A 12052-nucleotide genomic window follows, 5' to 3' on the forward strand; every position below is an offset into this window, starting at 1 on the left:
CAAAGAGATGGAAAAACATTCCATGCTCATGGATTGGAAGAATAAACATTGTTAAAACGTCTACAACTGCCTAGAGCAATCTATACTTTCAATGCCATCCTGATCAAAATTCCAAGATCTATAAAGAACTTCTCAAACTCAATACCCATAAACCAAATTCTCAAGTCAGAAAATGGGTAGAAGACATTAACAGACACTTCTCCAAAGAAGACACAAAAATGGCTAACAGACACATGAAAAAATGTTCATCGTCATTAGCCATCAGGGAAATTCATATCAAAAATCACACTGAGATACCACCTTACACCAGAATTAATGGCAAAAATTGACAAAGCAAGAAACAACAAATGTTGGAGAGGCTGTGTGGAGAAAGGGGAACCCTCTTACACTGTCAGTGGTAATGCAAATTGATACAGCCACTTTGGAAAACAGTGTGGAAATTCCTCAAAAAATTAAAAATAGAGCTACATTATGACCCAAAAATTGTACTACTGAATATTTACCCCAAAGATACAGATGTAGTGAAAAGAAGGACCATATGCACCACAGTGTTCATAGCAGCAATGTTCACAATAACCAAACTGTGGAAAGAGCCTAGATGCCCTTTAACAGACGAATAGATAAAGAAGATGTGGTCCATATATACAATGGAATATTACTCAGCCATCAGAAAGGATGAATACCCAACTTTTGCATCAACATGGATGGAACTGGAGGAGATTATGCTAAGTGAAATAAGTCAAATAAAGAAAGTAAATTATCATATGGTTTCACTTATTTGTGGAACAAGAGGAATAGCATGGAGGACATTAGGAGAAGAAAGGGAAAATTGAAGGTGGGGTAGGGAATCAGAAGGGGAGACAAACCATGAGAGACTACAGACTCTGAGAAAAAAAAGAGGGGACTGGGGTGAGTGGATGGGTTAGCCCAATGATGGGTATTAAGGAGGGCACATATTGCTTAGAGCATGGGGTGTTATACACAACAATGAATCATGGAATACTACATCAAAAATGAATGATAGCATGGAGGACAAGGGGAGATGGAGAGGAGAAGGGAGTTGAGGGAAACTGGAAGGGGAGGTGAACCATGCGAGACTATGAACTCTGAAAAACAATCTGAGGGTTTTGAAGGGGCAGGGGTGGGAGGTTGGGGGAACCAGGTGGTGGCTATTGGAGAAGGCATGGATTGCATGCAGCACTGGGTGTGGTGCAAAAGCAATGAATACTGTTTCGCTGAAAATAAATTTTAAAAAATGAATTATGTATTGTATGGTGACTAATATAAATTTTTTAAATGAGCAAAGAAAAAAGAGACACACCAAAAAATAAATTCTTTTTTTTATGTTCAGTTAGCCACTATATAGTACATAATTCGTTTTTGATGTAGTGTTAAATGATTCATTAGTTAAGTATAACACCCAGTGCTCCTCAAGAAATAGACTCTTAACTACAGAGCACAAACTGATGCTTACCTGAGAGGAGGTGGGTGGGGATGGACGAAAGTAGGATTAAAGAGAGCACTTGTTGTGAAGAGCAACAGGTGATGTACAGAATTGTTGAATCACTATATTGTACACCTGAAACTATTATAACACTGTATATTAACTATACTGAAATTTAAAATTAAGTTAAATTAAATTACAATGGAGTAAGGAGGCCAGAGGTGGGAAATTCTCATGCCCTACCACTCTTCATCACTTGCAAACCCCGTCAGGAAGAGCCACATTTTGCAAGTATCTTGCAAGTCCAAACTTCAGCTATTTTACTATCCCAGCAGGAGGAACAAAAGTTTTTGGGTTTTTTCCTCTCCCCCAGCAATAGTCCAGTCAATGAGAAACCATCACAGCTGATGAGGAATGAAAAATTACTGTACTTCAAACTCCCAGTTTGCTCCAATGGCCTTTTTGTTTACAAGAGTTCTCCCAACTTCCACCTTTCCTCTTAGGACTTGCCAATGGTTTTGCCCTAGCTTCCTTAACCCAAGTTACAATTTTCTGCTACACCAGAATAGACTTATTTATACTAGTAAGATATCTGATGGTTTTATTTTTTTTTATATTTTTTATTTGTTTATTTTGAGAGAGAGAGAGAGAGAGCATGAGAGGGGAGGTCAGAGGGAGAAGCAGACTCCCCATGGAGCTGGGAGGCTGATGTGGGACTCGACCCCAGGGCTCTGGGACCATGACCTGAGCTGAAGGCAGTTGCTTAACCAACTGAGCCACCCAGGCGCCCGCTGATGGTTTTATTTTTAAGGTTAACATGCCACAGTCACTTTGCGCCTCTACTCCCTTGCCAACAGGCTAGGGAGAGAATACGGCCTATGTAGCCTTGAACATGAAGGCAAATTACTTAGTACTTTCACATATTTTCATGTCTCTTCCTGTCTATAGTTAGGACTTGCTTGGGGGAGGAGAAAAAGAACTGAGAGTTACATCTGCATATTACAAGGGTCCCTTATTTCAATAAGAGTTACTGAGTACTTACTGTGTATTAAGTACTGTGTCAGGTGCTGGAACTACAGAAGTGAACAAGACATTCCAGATCCCCTGCCTTATTGTGCTTCTAGTGAAATACAAACAGGAGATGAAATTTATATGCAAGAAGTAGGGTTGATGAGCCTTTATCACTAAGGATATAGGAAGAGTGGGATGAGAGATCTGTATCTATGCAAAATTTGTATCTGACCAACCCAGTCAGGGAGGGACAGAGGTAAATTCCATATGGAACTCATGAATCAACTTATAATGTAGAACAGAAAGAGTGATATTGAAAGAAGAATTGGGGTATAGAAGCTCACCCAACAGTGTATATGCAAAAAGCAATGAAAGATGGTTGGAATATATCAAGTAACTTTCCCAAAAGCCTGTAGCTGGTCCGTAGCAGAACACGAATAATGTGAATACTCATTTATCTGATTTCAATCCCCACGGCCCAGCCTCTCCTGTTTACTTCTGAAGTGGAGAAGATACAGATGAACATAGAAGGAGAGATGCATAGATGAGCTCTCATTATGTGAGCATGTTATAGAGCCTTCCTGGCCAGACACAAAAAATTGATTATACACTGAAAATGCAGATTACAAAATGGCATATATGCAAGAGAAAGGGATGAAGGTACACCCAAATCTCTAGATACTCTAACGCAGGATCTCAGTGTAACTAAAACAGAGTAGAAAATTCTTAAGCATCCAAATAGACCCCTCTGAACTTGACTTTTAACAGAGAGGAAGATCTGGTGAGCAAAGTTAATAATGATAAACTTGTTACAGAAGGACTATCTTAAAATATGTGATAACCAAGTAGGGAAATGTGTGCTTAACTGAAACTGCATTACAGCAAGGCAGAATTACTGCAGAGCAGAAAGATAATTGCCATGTTTAGAGGAAAAGGAATGAGATTTCCTGGCCCAGGACACTGAAATAGAGAGCAAAGCTAATAAGGGTAAGGAAGTGCTCAGAAATGCTATTCTGATTATACAGTCACAGATGCTTCCAATGGAGGAAAAGTCCGGAGAGCCAAAGTAAAAGTAATGTAAAATGTGGAGACACTCTTTAAAATAATTTCCCGGATGGACCACCCCAGGTGTATGAATGTTTTATTACTAGACACTCTGCGTTGGAACTGACAACTGCTTGGCAGGAAGTTTATCCAGATTCCTTCCATGCCTAAGATTCTTTGAGGTCCCTAAACACTCTCTGCCTTGCCCTATCATTATTTGATTGCTTGCTTACTAACATGTTTTCATTTTCTGAAGTCCACAATGCTTTAAAGAAAACACACACTGTCATGAGAACAGGCATTCCCTTGGAGGCTGTTTTCCAAAAGGCATTCAGGACAGAATTCATAGCCTTGACAGAGTTAGATATCACACTGAGGCTTCCAGTCTCTAAGACCTGACTTTGTTTACATATGAAGGGTGGAGCCACCTCTTGGAGCAGACTCCTGTTAGCCAAGCCCATAAAGCAAGGACGCCTATTTATGTACTTAAAGAGATTTAACTATAACAGGAACTTCTCAACTGCCTCCTGAGCAAGGAATCAGTAGATAAGTTAAAGAAACTAAATGTCAGATGGCATTAGATGCCATCAAATTTTAACAAAATGTTTACAATTTTACAAAATTTACAGTTCCTGTGACTAGCTCTGTCTCCCTTTGAGCAGTCCTTGGCTAGGCACTGCCAACATTTGCTTCAGTGCTTGGCCTAACTCTGAGTTTCCATGATTCACAAACACCCTCAGTTAAGCTTCATATTTCTTGTATCTTCAATCAGATCTGAATGAATTGCTCAGACTTTGAAGATACCTTTCTTTTTAAGGTGACTTCACATAATTTAGGTTGGGTCCTTCTTTTTTTTTTTATTTTATTTATTTGTCAGAGAGAGAGAGTACACACAAGCAGGCAGAGAGGCAGGCAGAGAGAGAGGCCAATGTGGACTCGATCCCAGGACCACAGGATTGTGACCTGAGCCAAAGGCAGCAGCTTAACCAACTGAGCCACCCAGGTGTCCCAGCTTGTGTCCTTCTTAATGTAGATTCTGAGGCTTAGTGGTAAGGCTCTATAGTCCTATCCTGTCATACATTTTCATTCACACTACTGCATTGTGAACATACATGATGGCATCTATGTTTTCATTTATTTCTACCATAATATCTGTTGGCTACTTAATGACATTTCTAATTATATTTCTGGATGACTTTGTATTTATTTGCCTTTCTCTCTACCGAAGGAAAAAAAAAAAAGAATTCTCAGTGATGTAGAGTTATCCTTAGAATGTTGCACTGACTCTTATCTTTTTGTGTCTTTGTTCACTGGGCTATAATCTAACATCACCAGCTTGTTATGAATGACACACCTATCATATTTCTTCCTTCCCTCCCATGAGTTGTACTAAAGCTACCAAACCTAGGGGTTGACTTTCATGCTTTCTCCAAATCATAAGTAAAGTAAATTAACTACAACGTGAGCACTAGTGTAATACTTAAAAGTCAATCCCTAGGTTAGGAGCTCTAGTGCAATATAATATTTATGGGGAAAGAACAAGAGTTTATTTCAGAAAACCAGTCTCAGTTTTTGTTTGCTCCATTGAGAATAGCTCTTTCATCACTGAAAACCTTCTCCTTGGGATCTCTCCTATAGTACACAGTTAAGAAATTTTACCTTAGGATTTTTTGTGTGTATTATGTACTCAAAACAACAACAAAAAAAATATTATATCTGAAGCCCAAACCCAAGATAAATTTAAGAAGAACAAGATAACTTTTAGAAATGATAACACAAGAAGTGATTTCAAAGCCACATTAGTCACAAAAGAAATAGGAATCTTACAGTCTCAGAGATAACTTATATAGAAAATACAGGATTATAAATGAGAAATCAAATTATAATGATTTCATCTTCAACAAACAAATACAGACATTATTCTAGGAAAATAAAGGGTATTCTGCAAAGGGAAAAATTAGATTACTAAGAATCATTAGTTGAAATTGACCAGAGAGATGTTCACAACATTTCAGACTCTACGTAGCCCCAGCTCAAGTGGTTAGAAACCTTTGCAAATGACGACGAGTTACCATCCAATGAGATTCCCACCTCAGTCTTTTCATATTTCTCTAAAAGCTATATCCTCAGCCAACTGTGGAAAGAGCCCAGATGTCCATCAACAGACGGTGGACACACACACAATGGAATATTACTCAGCTGTAAGAAAAATGAAATCTTGCCATTTGCAAAAACATGGATAGAACTCTATAGAGAGCATTATGCTAAGCGAAATAAGTCAGAGAAAGACTATTTTATGATTTTACTCATATGTGTAATTTAGGAAACGAAACAGATGAACATAGGAAAAGGGAAGGAAAAATAAGAAAATAAGATAAAAACAGAGAGGGAGGCAAACTATAAGAGACTCTTAACTATAAGAAAAAACTGAGGATTACTGGAGAGGAGGGGGATGGGGTAACTAGGTGGTGGGCAATAAGGAGGGCACTTGATGCAATTAATGAGCACTGGGTGTTGTATAAAACTGATGAATCACCAAATTCTACCCCTGAAACAATAATACACCATATGTTAACTCAATTAAACTGAATTATTTTTAAATTTTAAGGTTTAATTTATAAATCTGACATAGTTACAAACATAAAGAACATTGCAGTTCAAACAGAAGGCTTTGTCTTTGATTTTCACATCCCTTGACATAGTGTTTGTGCCATCAGTCTCCTCCTCTCCATTTCCCAGTCCTTTAGGGGACTATCCCAGGGCTATCCCTAGACTATCCCTAGGCTATACCACAGAGGCTCCACTGATCTTAGCTTCTGCCAGAGCCATGAATCAAACCCATGATTTTAGGTCACCCTCATATTTTTTCCTTCAGTCACCCTATCGCTAAGAACTTATGAGAAGACCTAAAAGGGTGTCCTAAAAATGTGCCTGTTTACCAATGTTAATGGAAATTGAGTGTACAGCACAGCTGTGCTTAATCTGAAAACAGACACAACTCTCTCTTCCCAATCTCACCCCCTCCTGGCAACATGAAAACCTCTTGATTAGAGGCCATTTCTAGGAGGTGTAGAATCCAGTGTTAGTTGGAATAAAGACAGTCAAGGACAAGGCTCCCCTACCCAAGGGAAACCACCCTTAAAATGATTTTACACCACCCTGGAAGGAGCTCTCCACCCTTTTCCGGGTAACTACCTGATTGGCAGACGAGCGCGTGAACAAAAACCTGATGTGACAGGCACATAGAGGATTACCCAGATTACGATAGCCCACAAACAAACCCATAAAAACCCCTAGACTTAAAAATTCTGGTGGTAACCCTCTTGGGTCCCCTCCCTCTTTGGGAGCTTTAAAAAATTTCAATAAATTTTGCTTTATATCACTTTGTTTTGCTGCCCACCACTCTTCATCTGGTCTATGTCTTCATTCTTTGAAGCGACCTGACCCAGAACAATGAACACTAAAGGAAAAGTAATCTTGCACCATTAGCTCTCCCCAGGCCTTCTCTTTTGAGGATCCTTGATTTACACACCAGAAGGGTCCATTATCAGACTCTTCCTCCATGCCCAAAATATAAATCCAAAGAACCTAAACTGTATAGTGGGAACTCAGTAAGGGAAGCATGCATGCTTCACTCATCCTTTATTACCTCTGTGTTTGCAGGTGTTGTAACCAGTCTCTGGTCAGAAAGCTTTGGGCCCTCTTTCTAAAACAAAAGCTTTACTTTTGGGCCTACTGAAAACTGAACTTTTCAACTTCATTCAGATTCTTGTTTAGAACAAAGATTGAGAAGAAAAGGGACAAGTGTCAAAAGCTCCTATACCTCTTGAAGTTGATTCTTAGCAAAGTCAATCCAGTTCTTCTGAAGTACTTCATTGTAATTGCCCAATGGTGAGAAATATAGCAAAGCATAAATATACTTAATATGTAAAATGACCAATGGAGACTAAAACAAAACAAAACAAAAAAAGAACAGTATTTCCCCCCACAAAAATAGGTGACCATAAGACTGAATGCTGCTCACCTGAGTGGACGGAGTGCTTGCCTTCCTGTAGCTTCAGCCCAACCCAGCTGTAGTTTTGCCCACACTTGAATAACTAACCTCAGAGATGCCCCACAAGCCAAGCTGCACCAGCTTCTCTCAGAAGATCCAAGACAAGAATAGCAGCAATTCTATGAACAAAAAAGCGATGACTTACTGGAAGGTAGGATGTACAAAGTAGTGAATCTGAGGCAACATACAGGAAGATAGATAGATGGTGGGGGGAGGGGCTGGCTCCTGGCAAGCCATAGAGAACAAGAGCACAAAATCGGGACTTTTAGGCTGCTCCTCTGAGGGACATTCTCCAGAGGCTAAGTTGGGGGTGGAGCCCTCACGGGACAGTGGTCTCAGGACCCTTGGGGGTCACAGAAAGACCAGGGGTGTTTGAGTGCAGCAGAGCTCCCAGGTATCACAGTGGGGAAGCCCACTGAAGAGACAGAGCTGAGAAGGGGCTCTCAGCTCGGGGTTACCTTAAACTGTGATCTGGCACAGTCAGGCCACTGCTCTTCAGGTGGAGACCACACAAGTGGCAGATCCAGGGAGACCCCCACCTTTTTCCTCTGGGAGGAGTGGCGTGGCAGCACACCACAGGAATCTGCTGGGTTTGGAGACTCCAAATGGGCCATGCACCAGAGATAGAAATGCTCGGTCACAGGCTGGGTGAGCTCTGAGTGTATCTGGAGACCAGGGAGACAGGAGGGATTGACAGCTTTTCTCTGAAGGTGCACTGAAGAGCAGGGCCCAAGCTCTCAGCTCCTCCAGGGCAGCTCCTCCGGGGAGACCACCATCTTCATTCTCCTCCTCCAAAGGCCTACGGCAAGCATTCAGGGAAGAAAAGCTCCCAAGAGCGAATCCGAGCAGATTACTTAGCCTGGCCCCAGCAAGGGTGGTAAATTCTGCCTCAGACAAAGACCTTTGACAATCACTGCAAGAGGCCCCTCCCCCTGATCAGCAAGATCAGCAAGAACATCCAGCCAAGACCAAATTTACTAATCAATGAGAACTGTATAATACCAGTGCTAGGGAAATAAAACACATAGAATTCGTGGCTTTTCCCCCATGATTCTTTAGTCTTTCAAAGTTAATTTTTTTTAATTTTCATTTTTTCATTTTCTGTTTTTTTAATTTTTCCTCTTTCCTATTTTAACCTATATTAACTATTTTATCTTATCAATACCCTTTTAAAAAATCTTTTTTAATTTTTATTTTTATAGTCATATTCTATCCCTTCATTGTATATCCCTTATTTTTTGTATACATATAAGTTTTTCCTTTCTTTAAAATTTTGAGATACAGTTTCTTCTAACAGACCAAAATACACGCTAAATCTAGCATATGGCTTTGTTCTAGTCTCCAGCCTGATCACATTCTCTCCTATTTTTCTCCTTTTTCAACCAACTGCTTATCTTATCAATTTGTTTTTTAAAATCTTTTTTAGTTTTCTTCTTTACCGTCATATTCCATCCCTTCATAATGTTTACCCATATGTATGTGTGTATATGTGTGTGTGTGTGTGTGTGTGTGTGTGTGCGCGCGCGCGCGTGTGTGTTTCTTTAAAATTTCAGAGGACAGTTTCTTCTAACCAAAATACACCCCAAATCAAGTGTATGGCTTTGTTGTATTCACCAGCCTAATCATGTTTTCTTTTCTCCTTTCTTCTCCTCTGACCTGTTTCAGGTCTCTCCTGATTTGGTTAGTGTATACTTTTCTGGGGTCATTGTTACCCTTTTATCATTTTGTTCTCTCATTCATCTATTCCTCTCTGGACAAAATGACAAGGTGGAAAACCTCACCTCGAAAAAAAATAAATAAATAAAAAGAACAAGAGGCAGTACTGGCTGCTAGGGACCTAATCAATATGGACATTAGTAAGATGTCAGAACTAGAGTTCAGAATGACAATTATAAAGATGCTAGCTGGACCTGAAAAAAGCAAAGAAGATACTAGATAATCTTTCTCTGGAGAAGTAAAATCCTTTTCTGGAGAAATAAAAGAACTAAAATCTAACAAAGCTGAAATCAAAAAAGTTATTAATGAGGGTTGAGCCTCCATTTTTTAGTGCACCTCATTAACAGCTTTTTTTATTTTTTTAAGATTTTATTTATCTATTTGATAGACAGAGATCACAAGTAGGCAGAGAGGCAGGCAGAGAGAGAGGAGGAAGCAGGCCCCCCACAGAGCAGAGGGGCCAATGCAGGGCTTGATCCCAGGACCCTAGGATCATGACCTGAGCTGAAGGCAGAGGTTTCAACCCACTGAGCCACCCAGGTGCCCCTAATAGCTTTTTTTTGTTTCAACTTAGTTAGATGGCAGAAGACATGAACAGACACTTCTCCAAAGAAGACATACAAATGGCTAGCAGACACATGAAAAAATGTTCATCATCATTAACGATCAGGGAAATTCAAATCAAAACCACACTGATATACCATCTTACACCAGTTAGAATGGCCAGCATTATTGGGACAGGAAACAATGTTGAAGAGGATGTGGAGAAAGGGAAACATTTTTACACTGTTGGTGCAGCCACTTTGGAAAGCACTGTGGAGATACCTCAAAAAATTAAAAATAGAACTACCCCATGACCCTGCAATTATACTACTGGGTATTTACCCCAGAGATACAGATGTAGTGAAAAGAAGGGTCATATGTACCCCCAATGTTCATAGCAGCAATGGCCACAATCACAAAACTGTGGAAAGAGCCAAGATCCCCTTCAACAGATGAATGGATAAAGAAAATATGGTTAATATATACAATGGAATACTACGCCTCCATCAGAAAGGATGAATACCCAACTTTTGTACACAGAGACGGGACTGGCGGAGATTATGCTGAGTGAAATAAGTCAAGCAGAGAATGTCAATTATCATGGTTTCGCTTACTTGTGGAGCGTGAGGAATAACATGGAGGACATTAGAAGAAAGAAAAGAAAGATGAATTGGGGTAAACCAGAGGGGAGACAAAGGATGAGAGATTGTGGACTCTGAGAAAAAAGCTGAGAGTTTTGGAGGGGGGAGGGGTGGAGGGTGGGTGAGCCTGCTAATGGGCATTAAGGAGGGCACATATTGCATGGAGCACTAAGTGTGGTGCATGAACATTGAGAAAATAAAAGAAAAAAGAAAAAAATGGAGGCTCTTACTGCTATGATAAATGATACAGAAGAGAGAATTAGTGATATAGAAGACCAAATGATGGAGAATAAAGAAGCTAAGAAAAAGAGATAAACAACTACTGGATCATGAGGGAAGAATGTGAGAGATGAGAGATAACATAAGATGAAACAATATTAGAATAATTGGGATCCCAGAAGAAGAAGGAGAAGCACAAGGTATATTGCAGCAAATTATAGCAGGGAATATCCCTAATTTGGGGAAGGGAACAAACATCACAATTCAGGAGGCACAGAGATCCCCCCTTCAAAATCAATTAAAATAGATCAAAACCCAATCATTTAATAGTAAAACTTACAAGTCTCAAAGACAAAGAGAAAATACTGAAATCAGCATGGAACAAGAGGTCTGTAATCTACAATGGTAGAAATATTAGATTGGCAGCAGACCTATCCACAGAGTCCTGGCAGGCCAGAAAGGACTGGCATGATATATTCAGAGCACTAAATGAGGAAAATATGCCACCAAGAACACTATATCCAGTTAGACTGTCACTGAAAATAGAAGGAGAAATTAAAAGCTTCCAGAACAAACAAAAACTAAAAGAATTTGCAAACACCAAACCAGCATTACAGGAAATATTGAAAGGGGACCTCTAAGCAAAGAGAGAACCTAAAAGTAGTAGACCAGAAAGGAATAGAGACAATATACAGTAACAGTCACCTTAGAGACAATACAATGACACTAAATTCATACCTTTCAATAGTTACCCTGAATATAAATGGGCTAAATGCCCCAATCAAAAGACACAGGGTATCAGAATGGATAAAAAACAATACCCATAAATATGCTGTCTACAAGAAACTCATTTTAGATCCAAAGACACCTCCAGATTTAAAGTGAGAGGGTAAAAAAGAGTTCACCATGCTAATGGACATCAAAAGAAAGCTGGGGTGGCAATCCTTATATCAGTTAAATAAGATCTTTAAGCCAAAGAGTATAATAAGAGAAGAGAAAGGACACTATGTCATATCTAAAGGGTCTGTCCAAAAAGGAGATCTAACAATTCTAAATATCGATGCCCCTAACATGGGAGCAGCCAACTATATAAACCAATTAATAACAAAATCAAAGAAACACATCAACATTCATACAATAATAGTAGGGGACTTTAACACCCCCCTCACTGAAATGGACAGATCATCTAAGCAAAAGATAAGAAGGAAATAAAGGCTTTAAATGACACAATGGACCAGATGGACATCACAGATATATTCAGAACATTCCATCCCAAAGCAATAGAATACACATTCTTCTCTAGTGCACATAGAACATTTTCCAGAATAGATCACATCCTGGGTCACAAATCAGGTCTCAACTGATACCAAAATATTGGGA

This window comes from Mustela erminea, chromosome 18 (assembly GCF_009829155.1).
Source record: "Mustela erminea isolate mMusErm1 chromosome 18, mMusErm1.Pri, whole genome shotgun sequence".
In the NCBI taxonomy this organism is placed as follows: Eukaryota; Metazoa; Chordata; class Mammalia; order Carnivora; family Mustelidae; genus Mustela; species Mustela erminea.